This window comes from Macrotis lagotis, chromosome 1 (assembly GCF_037893015.1).
Source record: "Macrotis lagotis isolate mMagLag1 chromosome 1, bilby.v1.9.chrom.fasta, whole genome shotgun sequence".
NCBI lineage: Eukaryota > Metazoa > Chordata > Mammalia > Peramelemorphia > Peramelidae > Macrotis > Macrotis lagotis.
Window position 1 is genome coordinate 931,612,491 of NC_133658.1, and position 16,982 is coordinate 931,629,472.

At 36.9% G+C, this 16,982-nt stretch overlaps 1 protein-coding gene across 1 annotated transcript in view; it reads left to right on the top strand.

Annotated features, from left to right (window-relative positions):
* Window positions 1-16,982, top strand: part of LOC141511949 (uncharacterized) — a 58,578-nt gene that overhangs the window by 14,941 nt on the left and 26,655 nt on the right. The window lies entirely within an intron of this gene.

Below are 16,982 nucleotides of genomic sequence, written 5' to 3' on the forward strand. Positions count from 1 at the left end.
TACATCAGAAAGTCCACAGTGGGAAGAAAACTTAAGAATGTAATCAGTGTGGAAAGCCTTTCATTTGTGGCTCCCTGTTTTGCTCAGAATCAGAAAATCCACACTGGAAACTTGCTGGACTTAGAGAACTGAGAAAGATCTAATTAGCAACAGAACTACTATTTCCTCTTCATTGTGCTACTTCCATTCAGTGACATTCCAAAACACTGTTTAGCATCTTACTACGTGCTAGGGCTTGGAGCATTAAAAAAAAAAATAGTTCCTTTCCCAGAAGGTCATGAATTTAGCTGCTACTATTTCAGGAAAAATAATAGTGAACGTGGAGAAACTAAAAGAAGTTGTGTATTAAGGAACGAGCCATTTGATTTTCAGTTCCAACTCAGCCTTTGAGAGTCTGTTGACATTTATGAGTACATACCTGTATTTCTTTGGAGTTGAGCAGTACCTGAAAGCCAACCTAAACTCAACACATCACCCTAAACCCCAGAGAATGGAACTTCTACCTGCCAGAAGCTTAACTGAGCCACTGTAAATAACAGTATTTGCTAGCTAAGGTTTCAGAAGTCCTTGAATGTAACTTCTATCCCTATTCCTCTAGCAGACCATTTGATTAACAATCATAGTCAGCCAAGGATAAAGGTATTTTGTTTTCAAATGCGTTTACTGAAATGATTCTGATTTATGGACAGCTTGAGCACACAGGCCTAGAGATAAAAGTCTTAACAGCTTTTCAAAACTGGTTTCTAAAACACCAGTGGACTCAGTGTAATCTTTTTAGTTACTTCAATAAAAATAAAAGGGGGGGGAAGAAATATAGAATTAAAGAGTATCAAACTTAGACATTCCCCCAACTTTCACTGTCATTTGTCAATCAAATAAAGATTTAGGGAGATGGTGGGCATATAGGAGGGAGGACACCATCATTGGGACCTAGTTTTGTCAAGAAACATGACCAGGCAATGTAACATCTAAAACTGTAACATAAATTGGATAATACAATTTCAGTGTATTAAATAAAAGTCAAATTTCAGAGATAAAAAGGTCAATCCCCTTTTGTTTAAATAATCTAGTCAGTTAAGCACAGAATAGCAAAGGGAAAAATTGAGGTCCACTTGATCTTGATCCTTCTGGTGTTTCAGAGATTTCTTCAATTCATGTTACTAGTAGAGATTTTCCTTTCTGATGAAAGAACTTTAGAAAATATTGTAAGCAAGTCAAAACCAATTCTTTTAATTGCTAGAAAATGAAACTTTAGAACCCTTTAGATGTTTTGCAATTTGGTTTGTCAATTTTCTTATTGACATTCACAGAAAATTCATATACAAACATTTGCAATCATTTCTTTTGTGGTTTCCTATTTTAGGATGCTATTACACTTAACAAAATAAACTTCTATCAAAATGAAGATTCCACTGCAAAAATGATGCCAGAATCTCACATCAGTGGGCTATAAGAATTTAGATGACTTTAATTTCTATATCCAGTTTTAATATTGATCACCTGACATGATATTAACAATTTACTATAAAGTTTAGGGCCATTAATGGACATGTTCACTACAGCATTTAAATGGTTGTTCCAGACAGAGGTCCCGTAGGCAGTCAAATGCCTCAAGTCAGACTTTATATCTGCCAGGTGAGACACTATCCCGATGTCACATGTTGAGAAACTCACTTCAATCTCAGGACTTGTTGAAACTGACCCTTTCACGTCTTATCCCAATGAGCCTTTGACTTGCAATGTCCAATGCCCATTAGGTTTTCTGGCTTCTGTGATCTACCAGCATTTCTTTGTAAAACCAATTTTCTCTTATTTAATATGTTCACTGTTTATCCATATCTGAATAAACTTAATCAGCATACCATTTCTTCTGGAATCCTTTTAAATGCTGATTCTTAATCACTTGTATAGATTTCTAATGATCATCTAAATTAGAAATGTTTAAAAACAGTTTATACATTGGCAATTCTAGATGTCTTTGCGGAAAATGGAAATAAATGATTACTTAAAGAAAAAACACAACATAAATTGTTTTAAAGTTAATAACCCCAGCTTCTATATAAGGCTGAGAACATTGTCATTATTTTTTGATTATCACAGAAATGTGGCTAACATTTTTCAATGTAAAAACTACTGTTATAACGTAATACCAAAATCATAACAATTCTTAGACCAATCATAAAATGATAATGCGATTTTTCAGCAACTTAATCTTATGTATGGTGATCTCATAACACTAATGTAACTCTTACGTGTAGCATGGAATAAATTTAGATCAGAGCAACAAAATCTTTGCATGCAAACTTTAAATGCTTTTACTATTAATCTAATAATTGTTTCACAATAATCTTGAAAAAAATAGATTTCTGTGACAACTATAATGAATATCACATTATAGCAATAAATTAACTTACAGATTTGAAAATTTGTTAGAGCTTATAGAAGTATAAAGTAAACTTTCTCCAAAAAGGGCTTTTTCTGAATTTTTAAACAGCAATACATATTCTAGATGTTTAAAGGAGAAATAAATTGAGAAATTTTAGAGTGACACATCATTCATTGAATCTTTAAGCCAAAATAAGTCTTAAAATTTGAAGACATCCAGCATAAATTGGTATAAATTATCACAAATGACAAAGTTTACCAAGGCCTTAAAATTTACTCAAATAAAACTTTTTCTTTGGTCATATAGATGGTTTCTTTGAATAGCACTGACAGATCTGCTACCTATCTCACCTTAACTTATATAAGTATATTCTTAGATGGAACCTGTTTGATAATTTAAATTACACAATAATACCCCATTACAAGGATTTTACCAGTATTTTATAACACTGATACTTTTGCAACAGGGTTAGACTCCCATTCAGAAATGAGGTAATTAAGAAACTAAAAGTTGATTGAGCTCACCTCAAGAACCTGAACAAGGGGTAGGGGATAGGTCTGTATATTAGCTTTAGCAATATAAGCTACATGGTCAATGCAGCGGGAAAAATTTAAACATTATTTTTCCTGTGCAAATTTCTTCTATATTCTCCAATAGCTCAAATTAACCTATTCACCATTTTTCTTATACACAAACAACCTTAAGTCAAATTCATTTCAAAGATTGACTATAAAGAATGACATCACAGGATTAATCCATTCATATTAGCAATTAAGTTAATGAGAATGACAAAAATCAGATGGCTAAAATTCATAAATGCCTATCAGATTAACTTACAGAAAATTCCTGATAAAGATTTATGACATGTTCTAAATATTTTTTATGCTCACAAGGTTTTCTTTGTGCTTAGCAATCTTATGAAATGCATAAGTTATAGCCAAAAAATCCTCTCCAAAATTAACACTAAGCAATAATAATACATATGAAATCCAGTTTCCCTTAATTCATTCAGTCTATTTGTTTACATCACAATTGTAAAGCTCCCAATAACTGACCAATTCTTCTTAATATTTGAACCTTCAGGAACATCACAGTATCATAATCCACATTATTCATTTCTCAACTTAAACCCATCTAATTAATACAATATATTTTGAAATACATAGAAAATCATATATAGTTCTCTAATTAAAAAGGTGGTCATGTCGCTTTAATACCTTTCTTAATTTATGTCATCCTGCTACTTTTCCCTTCGGAACTAAATTTTTGATAAACCAGATTCAGGTCCTTAACTCTTAATATGTGTATCCCTATTTTTTTAAAAAAATGCAACAATATAAAAAACTTTTCTTTCTGTCATTTCTAACTGAAAAACAATAGCAGAAAAAAATTTTCAGCCTCTATTCTTTATTCTGAATTCAACACTTGATAATTTCATGAGAACTCTCCAAACCACCACTGTTTTATGATGTGAGGATTCCTTCTAACTCAAACATGAACATATCCTAAAGCATTTCAAATGTGGGCTCCACACTCCCTGAAAGCTTTCTTTACTTTTTTTTAATAAAGAACATATATGTATAGAGAGAGAATTTTTAACAGAACAAAGATTGTGTGCTTTCATCCAGTGTTTCAGAATTTTGGGGCATAACTCCCCACTTTGTACACCAAGAAAAGCCCAGGGATCTCAGAAATTAGATGTTTTCCAGAGAATGTATAGGGGAGAGAAACCTTTTAAGCAAAGCCCAGTCTTGATCAGCATCAGAGAATATGCACAAGGATATGTGGATCTAGAATGTGTAAAGTTTTTAATTCATGCTCTTCCCTTACCAAACTTCAGTGAATCCATCATGGTCATATAGAAGTCTGAAAATAGAAAAAAAATCCTTAATATCCTTAATAGCCCATGCATAGGAATTTGCTCAATATCTCTAAATGAACCCAAGCTACAAAGATTATCATTTTTGTATTTCTTTCTGAATTCTTCTCTTGTCTCTTCCTGGGAATAGATGTTGTGAGCAACTACTTAAACTAGTAAGGCAAGGGAACCCATTATGAGGCCTAGTATTCTCTAAACTTAGGAATTAATCTATCATAACATAGTTATGAGAAATTATGATTTTCACAACAGCATCAAGATATCCATAAGAAGAGTAAACTTCTCTGGAGACTATCATTTGATATCAAAGAGAACCGTCTTTCTCAAATGCTATTGGGCTTGGGGTAGTTTGAGTTTTAGGGGGCAGGGCGAGGACACTTTTCAAATTATAAAGTTATTTTCTGAACTATATAGGGCAAGACAAATCTTTCAAAGTCTAAGAGGATACATTCCATTCCATGTTATAGCTAAGAAAAATGCCCTTTGGCCAGCTAGTTTTTTTTAGGTTTTTGCAAGGCAAATGGGGTAAAGTGACTGGCCCAAGGCCACACAGCTAGGCAATTACTAAGTGTCTTGAGACTGGATTTGAACCCAGGTACTCCTGACTCCAGTGCTGGTGCTTTATCCATTATGCCACCTAGCTGCCCCTTTCATCATTTGTTTTAAAACAAAATGTGCCCAATTAGATACAATTTTTAAACATTGGAACCACATTCTCAAATGTTTTTTTATTAGGTGTTTTTGTGTGTGTGTGTGTGTGTGTGCAAGGCCAATGGTTTGCCCAAGGCCACACAGCTAGGTAATTATTAAGTGTGTGAGACTGGATTTGAACCCAGGTACTCCTGACTCCAGGGCCGGTGCTTTATCCACTGCACCACCTAGCCGCCCCTCAAATAGTTTTAATTCATCATTCCACAGCATCATGGAATGTAGGATATTTTACTGTTTGGCTTCCACAAAACATTAAATTACAAAGACTGCCTTCTCCCTGTCGCTGGTGGCATCTACCTGTAGGTACTTGAGTGTAAGACAAAAGAAATGACCCTGAGCTGAGTGAGTTCTGACATTAAGCCTCCTTACCCAGAGGGAGGTCAAGAACAAGCTTCAACTAGTCCAGGATTGACCTAGGGTCTGTCCTCTGCAAATGCACCTGCTCAATGAAGTTCATACACATTACTGTTCACTCCCCTGTGCTCATTCGTATAATGACCTGAGGGAGGAAAGCATTACTAGAGATTGGTATGGGGATGAGAATTGATTAGATTGTAACTGACCAATGGTTGGCACCAAGGGGAGGAACAACCCTTTCAAACTGCATATAAAACTGGACACTTACAATTCTCTGCCTTCCTCCCTAAAAGAAATGGCCCCTTTCCCCAGAAATGTTCGTTTTTTTCCCCCCAAGGCAGTGGGGTTAAGTGACTTGCCCAGCTTTACACAGGTAATTATTATGTGTCTGAGACCAGATTTGAACTCAGCTCCTCCTGATTCCAGGGCTGGTACTCAAGTCACTGTGCCACCTAACTTCCCCTATCAAAATTTGTTAATAAAAGCTCTATTAAACACTCAGGAATAAGTACTTATAATCACAATCCATTGCTAACATTAAGGATTTTTGTGATTTCCCAAACGGTATAAGAAGCACCTTGGTTTCTTTGTAATCATCATGGGATGGTCTCCATTACCTGTGTGGTTTTGTTTGGTCAAACCCAGAGAATTAAACTTCTTGTATAAACTATATTTTTCTTTCAGATTTGTGTTAACCCCATGTTTTTGAGATTCTTATAATTTTAGAGTTCATACAACATTGCATATATAGTAGTTTCCTAAAAATACTAATATAAACATGTTAAAATAAGATAAATGGTATTTTCAATTTAAAATGTGAACTAAAGTGATTGCTGGTCAATTGACATCAGTTTAATTCAAGGCATTTCCAAATAATCATACATAGAAAGTTGTCATGAATTCTATCAATTTGATGGGCTGTGTGTATTCAGAGACCCAACAGCATGATTTTTTTTTTTAGATTTTTCAAGGCAATGGGGTTAAGTGGCTTGCCCAAGGCTACATGGCTAGGTAATTATTAAGTGTCTGAGGCCGGATTTGTACCCAGGCAGTTTCAACTCCAAGGCAGGTGCTTTATTCACTGCACCACCTAGCCACTCTCCAACAGCATGATTTTGATCCAATTACTCTTATGATTCTTATAGTTTTTAAACATATGACCTTCTTATCAAATCTTATTTTGTGTTAAAGTCTGACCTCCCCAAACAAGGTCAAACATCAGAATTATCCTAATAAGGAAACATATGTTGCTTGAAATGATTAATTATCATTCAGTTTAGGACAAACAATCTGAATTTAAAACTATAAATGATACCCTAGGGAACCTCAGTTTACCCTCAAACGACAGGGCCTTCTCCTTAGTCTGCTCCCCAAAAGATTTCATGGCATTCTTTCTACTGAGAAGGAGGAGGGTCTTGATCTCAGGCTGGGGGAGGGAGGTGCATGAAGAAATAGTCGGGGAGCTCTCCAAGGTAATCACTGGTTTGGGGTCCAGGTGAAATAGGAGCCTTGAAGTGGAGTTTGGAGGACTGGGAGGAGTCAAGAGTGGAAAATGGGGATCATTTCAGGGGAAAGGACCAGACAGGTCCCTGAGATTTAACCTTGGGACTAGGACCACCCTCCCTGAGTAGGCTATGTGAAAACAATAATAGTTTGTCATACCTGAATTGTGATAGAAAATTAATTCCTTTCAGAGAATACTAGGCTGTATCAGGTCACTTTTTCTTCCTAGATAGAAATCAAGCTCCCTAAGTTAATTACTCTCCCACCCCCCTCCCCACGATAGTGAACACAGTCTGGTAAAAGCTGTCCATGTTTGTGTTTAATATATTAAGATTTTAGTCATTCTCTGTATGAGGAATTAGGACTAGGCGAAAAGAAAGAAAACATGGGCTAGGGAAGAAAAAACATAAAAGAAGTTTAAAAAGAGTGACCATAGTATCCATTCAGATTCTATAAGGTTTTTGTTGATTTTTTCTCCTGGATATGGAAGGCATTGTCCATAGCGGGTCTCCAAGGCTGACCTAGCTCCGACCTGCTGAGAGGAGCCCCATCCAGCCTAGTTGTTCAACTCACAGTGTGTGACTATGGACTTTGTTCTCTTGGTTCTGCTTGAAAGTGAACCAGTTTTCAAAGCACAACTCTCTGAACAGAGTGACTCTTTGCTTAGGTACATTCCTTGCCAAAGGGGGTTTGCTTGTAAGGAACAAGATGGAGAAAGGAAGGGATTACATTTCTCTATTAATTCAGAAAAAGGGGGGGGGCAAGATTACAGTATTTCTTTCTGCCCCCAATTCCCTGGCTTCAATTCCAGTCATGTCAGACTCTTTGTGACCCCCTTTGGGGTTTACTTGCAAACACGGTAGAGCTTACCCATTTCCTTCTCCAGGGCTTTTTACATATATGAAACTGAGTCAAACAGGGCCAAGAGATGGTCCTAGAGTCCCACAGCTAGTCAGTGTCCGAGGCCACATTTGATCTCATTACAATGAGTCTTCCTGTTTCAAGTTCTAGTTTAAGGATAGGAATGTGAACAGTTGAGTATATGTGGAAAAGAAAATCCAATAGTATATTTAGAAATATTTTGAGAAGAGAAATTCATTTTAGTTAAGGAGGTGTTATTTTATTTTTTTAAAAATTTATATATTTAATGCAATGGGTTTAATTGACTTGCCCAAGGTCACAGAAGTAGGTACTTATTAGGTGTCTGAGGTCGTATTTGACCTCAGGTCTTCCTGACTCCAGGGCCAGTGCTCTATTCATTGTGCCACATAGTTGCCCTGAGTTATTACTTTAATAGGAACAAAAGGTTAAGACTGAGTCACTGGGGCACCTGGGTGGCCCACTGGATAGAGCACCGGCCCTGGAGTCAAGAGGACTTGGGTTCAAATTTGACTTTATATACTTAATAGTTACCTAGCTGTGTGACCTTCGACAATTCACATAACCCCATTGACTTGCAAATGCCCTACCACCCTCCAAAAAAGGACTGTAAGTCACTTGCTGGACACTCTTTGTACTAAGATGATTGTCTGATTATATGTTACAAGCTCAAATTAGTCTGGCAATTTCACCAAATATACTTGCGTAGTGACACAATTGTGGAAGTTTATTTTGTTCGAGTGGATTATGTAAATCAACATGACAATGAGTAAGATAAAATGTAAACTGTAATAAGCTCCAGAATTTTATTGTCTTCTAATGGAAACATCTGTTTTGGTGTGAGTAAAATGTTATTTTAAGAAGTTGTTTTACCACAAGAGGAGATCTCTACTTGTCACCTGAGCTGGAGAGGACTTTGTGAAACAGACTCAGAAGATGCAGAAGGACATGGGATGTAAACAGGGACAAGAAAGAGACTGGACCACTTCAACTTCTTCATCTTGCTTCTATGTGTACAGGCTTTTTGGTCAGCAGGATCTGTTCCTTTCATGTCTGTAACTTTCCCCTTGACTCTGTAAGTGTGCCACCCTTACTGATGCCCCCTCCTTGCAGATAAATCTTATATTTGTGGCTTGCCCATTGCTGAGAAGAAGAAAAAAGAGATAGAGAATATCAAACTCCATCTCTATTCCCAACAGACTCATAAGATTACAGGCAGTGATAGAGATTATCATCAACCAAGAGATAAAGATTTTGATAGGAAGTGAAGATTGTGATGTAAGGAAGAAATCACTAATAAGGTATGGAATCTACATACCTAAAAAAAAAAACTAGGGAAATTGTAAGGAATAAAAAAGTTAAATTTCCACACCCACACAGCTAATCATGAGGGAAGGTAAGTATAAGGTAAGAGTTTAACTTTTCATAACTACTTGAAGACTCATTTAATCAGGACCAGACAAGGTCAAATAAAGAAGTTAAGTTTGCTTTTAGAAAATGAACCAAGACAGCAAGAAGAGGGTGAGAATAAAGGGGGAACTGGCCTAATGACCTAAGAAAGAACATCTGAATTAGGTTTATACATATTACTTTGCACATCCCTCAAAAATGAAGCTTCCTTTACATAATGTGGAATATATGAAGAGGATAAAGGAATGTATTAAGAACGGTACATCAGGAATGGTATGAGAAAACTTCAGAGGACAAAAGTATAGAAGTATTATAAGAGATGACCTTTAGTGAAGTTTCATCATAAATACTTTCTTATATATTCTTATCTTTGTTTTTCACTTTATAAACACTATCAGTCTTGTTTCCTTAGTAACTTGATTTCTCATAAATGATACAATATGGTGAAAAACAGGACTAGCTTCCTTTCTGATTGGATGCCTCCAAAATTGTTTAAAAATATATATAATAAGGTTTTATAAAACACCACATTTAATAGAGTATAGATTAACTGAGTAATTACGCTAATAAGGGATCGAAAACTAAAACTTTCTAATAGCGTAGAGATTAGTTATAAATAATTAGGATAATGAAGATTGAATTGGCTTTTTGGTGGTTGGTTGGTTAGTATTAGTAAAACAATTGTGAGCTTGTCTTACCAGCCAATGATGGGATAAGACAGAATTTAGAGGTAGAATTAGAATTAGGATAAAGGAAGCCTGTGAGCTTCTATTTTTGAGACTCTCTGGCTGATGCTGCTTGAGCAATCATTTCTGTGTCCTTTCTCATGAGAAAATAAAACCTTTTTTCTGCTTTCCAAATCATTGATTCCAGTGGTGGTCATACCACATATCAGAGAACTTGGCTTAAAACCACTTAAAACTGACCAGATAAGAACATCATAATAATGATGATGATGCTAAATTTCACATAAAATGGGACCAAAATAAATTACATGTAGATTTCCTTGATATTACAGATTCAATTTATAATATTTATTTAGTATTATTTTTGCTCAAGGGCTTTTTGAGGGAAGATAGCAAGAAGAAGGTTCAGCATATTATGACCTCTAATTTGAAACCTTAAATATTCATGAGGTGCCCCTGACTCCACATAAGGACTTAGCAGATAAACATACTGATTCCATTACTTTTATATTTTGCTCATTTTTAATTTAAAAAATGTAAACTACAAAATAACCAAAAAAATTTAAAAATTCATAAAATAAGGAAAGCATTCCATATTCTACTTTAATATCCCTAAACTTTGGAAACCTTTTTTGTTTCAAAACATTTCAGAAACTACAAAAACTTCTATTAAGCTGTGACCTATGGCATTGTAGTAATATAAGTGTTATTTTGGGGTTATCCCGAGGAGTTAGATGACTGTATTAAATTCTTTTGTGTTCAAGTCAATTAGGACTAGTCAGAGAACCCCAATAAGAGTCATAACTTTACAGGCAGATACAGTTGATGTGGTCAACAACACATTGTAAATTTGCAAATGCTTGATTTATGAGAAAAACTGTCCTCAGAATAATCCTTGTTTCATATAACAATATTTCCTTTTATTAGATCACTTAGGATACCCAAAGTATGATTCCAATTACACATTTTAAAATTTTAATATAATATTTTTGTAAAGATTAACTCACACAGAAAATCTTCCCATATGTTGTTAACTAAAACTTCAAATAGCACAAACTTCAAATTTCTTAATATCGTTAGCAATTGATACTTAGACCTACCCCCTCTACTTTTTTTCTTAGCAAAATCTTCACCTGAAAAACTTTTACAGGTTTTTCTTTTTGAAATTAAAGCTAATCTGACTGGATAGTATATGGTGATATAGGAACTTGTTACCAAGGTGTGACTAGCTTCAAAAAACTTTACCAAATTTACTAATTGATTTCTAGAGGGAAAGATTTTATTTGTAATTTTTTGTGAAAGCTAAGTCGAGTATACAATTAAAAATGCTCTAGCAAAGATTTAGGGCCTGAAATCTTATAAATGATGATATCTTCAATTAGATGATGATCTGCTATTGCTTGTAAATTATCTGTTAGTTTTTAAAATAAATTCTAAATGTAGTAATGCACATTTTAGAATTTTTGTTTTAGACTGGTACTAGAAATGACCTGGGGCAAATGCCTTTGAATCTTGTTTTTCCTGAATATTGCCAAGTAGAGTTTTAGATAAATAATTTAGCATTCTGTGTTGTGTGTTATATCTGACTACCCTCTCCCACAATCTTTCCTCTCTTCCATCACCTATTCCCCCCTTCCCTCCCCCCATTCTGCCTTCTCCCATCCCTTTCTTCTCATTTTTCTCTAGGGTAAGATAGATTTCTATACCCTATTGAGTGTGTATGTTATTTCCTCTCTGAGCCATTTCTGATGAGAATGAAGGCTCACTCATTCCCTCACCTTCCCACATTCTATTACACTGAAAAAGCTTTTTCTTGATTCTTCTGTGAAATATATTAGCTCCTTCTTCCTCTCCTTTCTCTTCTTCCCAGTACTTTCCTTTATCACCTTTATCCTTTATCATCCTTTTACTATATTATACCATTATATTCAGCTCCTTACTGTGTCTTCTCTATATATGCTCCTTCTAACAGCTCTTATAAATGAGAAAGTTCATATGAGTAATCAATATCTTTTTACCATGCAGAAATACAAAGAGTTCACCATCATTAAATTCCTCATAGTTAGTCCTTCTCATCCACCTCCTCTATGGTTCACCTCTCTGGTTGTTTCGATAGGAAAGTTTGAAAGTCCCCTGTTTCATGGAAAGTATATCTTTTCCCCAAAATAGTATGTTCAGTTTTTCTGTGTAGATGATTTTTTGGTCATAATCCAAAATCTTTTGCATTCTGGAATATCATATTCCAAGCCCTACAAGCTCTTAATGTAGATGCTGCCAGATCCTCTGTAATCCTGATTATGGAGCCATGGCAGTTGAATTGTTTGTTTCTGGCAGCTTTTAGTATTTTCTCTTTGACTTGGGAGTTTTTAAATTTGGTTATAATGTTCCTGGAAGTTTTTCTTTTGGGATCTCTTTCAGGAGGTGATTGGTGAATTCCCTCAATTGCTATTTTACCCACTGCTTCTAGGACCTCAGGGCAATTTAGCTATATTATTTCTTGAAAAATGAAGTCTAAGCTCTTTTCCTGGTCATCATTTTCAAGTAGCCTAATAGTTTCTAAATGATCTCTCTTGGATCTGTTTTTGAGGTCAGTTGTTTTTCCAATGATATATGTCTCATTTTCTAATTTGTGTTTTCTTTTTGGAATAGTTTTATTTCTTCCTGATTTCTTGCAAAGTCATTGACCTCCTTTAGGTACATTCTGCATTTGAAGGAGTTATTTTCTTCAGAGAGCTTTTTTTATCTCCTTTTCCAGCTGGCCAATTCCTTTTTTTAGTTATTTTTCAAGACAGTGGGGTTAAGTGACTTGCCCAAGATCATACAGCTAGATAATTATTATGTGTTTGAGACCGAATTTGAACTCAGGTACTCCTGACTCCAGTGCCAGTGCTATATTCACTACACCACCTAGCTGCCCCCACTATGCCACCTAGCTATGTCTCCACTTCTGCTTTTTAAATCATTCTTTGCCTTATTTGTCTTTTGTGTTGTTTCCATTTGTCCTAAACTGGTTTTTAACATATTTTCTTCAGTAATTTTTGTATTTCTTTCACCAAGTTGGTCATTTTGCTTTTCAATGTTAAAATGCATTGCTTTCATTTTTCCTCCCAAGTTTTCCTCTACTCCCTTAATTGCTTTTTTCTTTCCTTTCTTTAGGAAGAGTTGTCTCATTTTAATATTTTATTTTTTTGTTGAAAGATTTTATTTGAGTTTTAAAATTTTTCCCTTAATCTTGCTTCCCACCCCCTACCCCCACAAAAGGTATTCTGTTAGTATTTGCATTGTTTCCATGGTATGCATTGATCTAAGTTGAATGCAATGAGAGAGAAATCATATCCTTAAGAAAGAAAAATAAAGTATAAGAGTTAGCAAAATTACATAATAAGAGAATTGGATTTTTTTCCAAATTAAAGGTAATAGTCTTTGGCCTTTATTCAAACTCCACGATTCTTTCTCTGGATATAGATGGTATTCTCCATTGCAGATATCCTAAAATTGTCCCTGATTGTTGCACTGATGGAATGAACAAGTTCATTAAGGTTCATGCTCAATCCCATGTTGCTGTTAGGGTGTGTCATGTTCTTTTGGTTCTGCTCATCTCATTCAGCATCAGTTCATGCAAATCCTTCCAGGTTTCCCTGAATTCCCATCTCTCCTGGTTTCTAATAGAACAGTAGTCATCCATCACATATATATATATATATATACTACAGTTTGCTAAGCCATTCCCCAATTGAAGGACATTTACTTAATTTCCAAGTCTTTGCCACCACAAACAGGGCTGCTATGAATATTTTTGTACAAGTGATGTTTTTACCCTTTGTCGTCATTTATTCAGGGCATAGCCCCAGTAGTGGTATTGCTGGATCAAAGGGTATGCACAATTTTGTTGCCCTTTGGGCATAGTTCCAAATTGCTCTCCAGAAAGGTTGCATGAGTCCACAGTTCCACCAACAATGTATTAGTGTCCCAGATTTCCATATCCCTTCCAAAATTTATCATTGTTCATTCTGGTCATATTGGCCAGTCTAAGAGGTGTGAGGTGGTATCTCAGAGATGTTTTAATTTGCATTTCTCTAATCAGTAATGATTTATAGCACTTTTTCATATGACTATGGATTGCTTTGATTTCCTCATTTGTAAATTGCCTGTGCATATCCTTTGATCATTTGAAATATATTATGCCAATGCAATCATGTAAAACATTTCCATATTAATTATTTTTTAGAAGAAAAATTAAATGAAAAATAAACAAAAGGCAAAACAGCATGCTTCAGATCTGGATTCCAATTCCATTTTTTTTTCTCTAGAAAGGGATAACATTTTTTATCATGACTTCTTTGGCTTGTCCTAGATCGGTATCTTGCTGAGAAGAGCTAAGCTATGCATTGTTTTGCAGCATATAACATTTGTGGTTTCTGTGTCCAGTGTTCTGGTTCTGCTCACTTCACTCTGTATCTGTTCATGGGTGACTTTCTCAGTGATTTTATCCTCATTCTGCTTGTCATTTCTTAGAGCATTTCTTAGTATTGTATTCCAATACAATCATATACCATGACTTATTCTGTTATTGCCCTATTAAGGTGCAGACCCTCAATTCCCACTACTTTACCAACTTCTAAAGAACTCTGATAGTCTTGTAGCCATAGACCCTTTTCCCTTTTATAAAAAGTCTTTTGGGGATAACAATGTTATTGTGTTATTGTTGCTTCTCCATTTTTTCCATTTTCCTTCATTTGGAGCATAAAGGTTCTGCTCACATTTGCTCTGTGTGTATCTGTTTAAAATAGGTTTCTTCTATACTGCTTACTGTTGGATCCTGGTTTTTAATTTATTCTGTTGTCCCTGCCAAATATAGGCGTGAATTCCCAACATTCGTAATTGGAGTTATTATCACTAAGTCTGCATGCATGTCTCTCCCCTCTTTCAGCCTGTCCCTCCTCCCCAGTGCTTTGCTTCTGACCAAGGGCTCCCCCATCTGCCCTTCCTTGTATCACTCTTACCCCTTCTCTTATCTCTGTCCCCTGTTACTCCCTACAGAGTGAGCCAGCTTTCTGTAACCAACTGAGTGTGGATGAGGTGGATTCCCACCTTTTAGCTCTCCTGGGCAGCACTGCCCAACAAAAGCTTCTCACGGGCCACTTAGACAATTTAATATTCATTTCTGATGACATTGTACCCCATTGGATCAGTGACTGAAATAATAGACTGCAATAAAGTATAATGGAGAGAATAAGTAACAAAAGCAATGGGTAAAAAAGTTTTATTAATGCACAAATAAGCACATGGCATTTTGTGTGTGAATACTGAGCATGCTTCTTCCATACGAGGATATTCATATCTTGTTTGAAAGATGTTACAGTGATGCAAAGAATATTTTCAAGATGTTCATACAGCAAAACATTTTGGTATGCTTCATATGGGGAAAACTTGTGCTTCATATAGGGAAAACTTGCTTGCAAATGTATATTATATATATATATATGAAATGTATATATATATACACACACACACATATATATATATGTATATATGTATAAAACACCCAAAGGAGTTGTCATTGATGAGCCCTGTCCCTGAAATGCTGGGTATAAGTTGTAAAATTCCATTAAACACTTAAATGCATATTTCTTTCATATGCATCTCTCATTGCAATTCTGTGCATCTCTTTGCAAGCTTTCTAGGCAATATGGAGCAATGCTTTGCTGAAGTCTGGCTGTTTCTTCCTGGGAAGAGGGTCTCCTGCCACCCTGATCATTGTTCTCCTAGATCTTTCAGTACCAGTGAGCGTGATGCTTTCGGAGTCTTGCTGTGGACCTGGGGCCCAAGGTGACCACAGGAAGTGGAGGGTTCCCTCCAGAATCCGGATCTTCTGTCACTATACAGTTCTATGGAATTCATCTCTCACAGATATGTATATGGAGCCCTGGCTCCAGCCCCTGAGTCTGGGGTGTGCTGCCTGACTGGGGCATGGATACTTCTGGAAGGGCCTGGGGGTGCCCGGGTCCCCAGCATCAGGGACTGCTCTGTCTGCATTCCGGGATGTGTCGCTATTGCCTCCCCCCAGGAAGGAAGGAAGCAAGGAAGGGAGGGAGGGAGGGAGGAAGGAAGGAAGGAAGGAAGGAAGGAAGGAAGGAAGCAAGGAAAGAAGGAAGGGGGGAAGGGAAGGAAGGAAGGAAGGAAGCAAGGAAAGAAGGAAGCAAGGAAGGAAGGGAGGAAGGAAGGAAGGAAGGAAGGAAGGAAGGAAGGAAGGAAGGAAGGAAGGAAGGAAGGAAGGAAGGAAGGAAGGAAGCAAGGAAGGAAGGGAGGGAGGAAGGAAGGAAGGAAGGAAGCAAGGAAAGAAGGAAGGGGGGAAGGGAAGGAAGGAAGGAAGCAAGGAAAGAAGGAAGGAAGGAAGGAAGGGAGGAAGGAAGGAAGCAAGGAAGGAAGGGAGGGAGGAAGGAAGGAAGGGAGGAAGCAAGGAAAGAAGGAAGCAAAGAAGGTTAGGGAGGGAGGGAGGGAGGGAGGGAAGGAAGGAAGGAAGGAAGGAAGGAAGGGAGGGAGGAAGGAAGGAAGGGAGGAAGGAAGGGAGGAAGGAAGGAAGGAAGGGAGGAAGGAAGGGAGGAAGGAAGGAAGGAAGGGAGGAAGGAAGGAAGGAAGGGAGGAAGGAAGGAAGGAAGGAAGGAAGGAAGGAAGGAAGGAAGCAAGGAAAGAAGGAAGGAAGGAAGCAAGGAAGGAAGGGAGGAAGGAAACAAGGAAGGAAGGGAGGGAGGAAGGAAGGAAGGAAGGAAGCAAGGAAAGAAGGAAGGGGGGAAGGGAAGGAAGGAAGGAAGGAAGGGAGGGAGGGAGGAAGGAAGGAAGGGAGGAAGGAAGGAAGGAAGGAAGGGAGGAAGGAAGGAAGGAAGGGAGGAAGGAAGGGAGGAAGGAAGGAAGGGAGGGAGGAAGGAAGGAAGGAAGGAAGGAAGGAAGGAAGGAAGGGGGGAAGGGAAGGAAGGAAGGAAGGAAGCAAGGAAAGAAGGAAGCAAGGAAGGAAGGAAGGAAGGAAGGAAGCAAGGAAAGAAGGAAGGAAGGAAGCAAGGAAGGAAGGGAGGAAGGAAGGAAGCAAGGAAGGAAGGGAGGGAGGAAGGAAGGAAGGAAGGAAGCAAGGAAAGAAGGAAGGGGGGAAGGGAAGGAAGGAAGGAAGCAAGGAAAG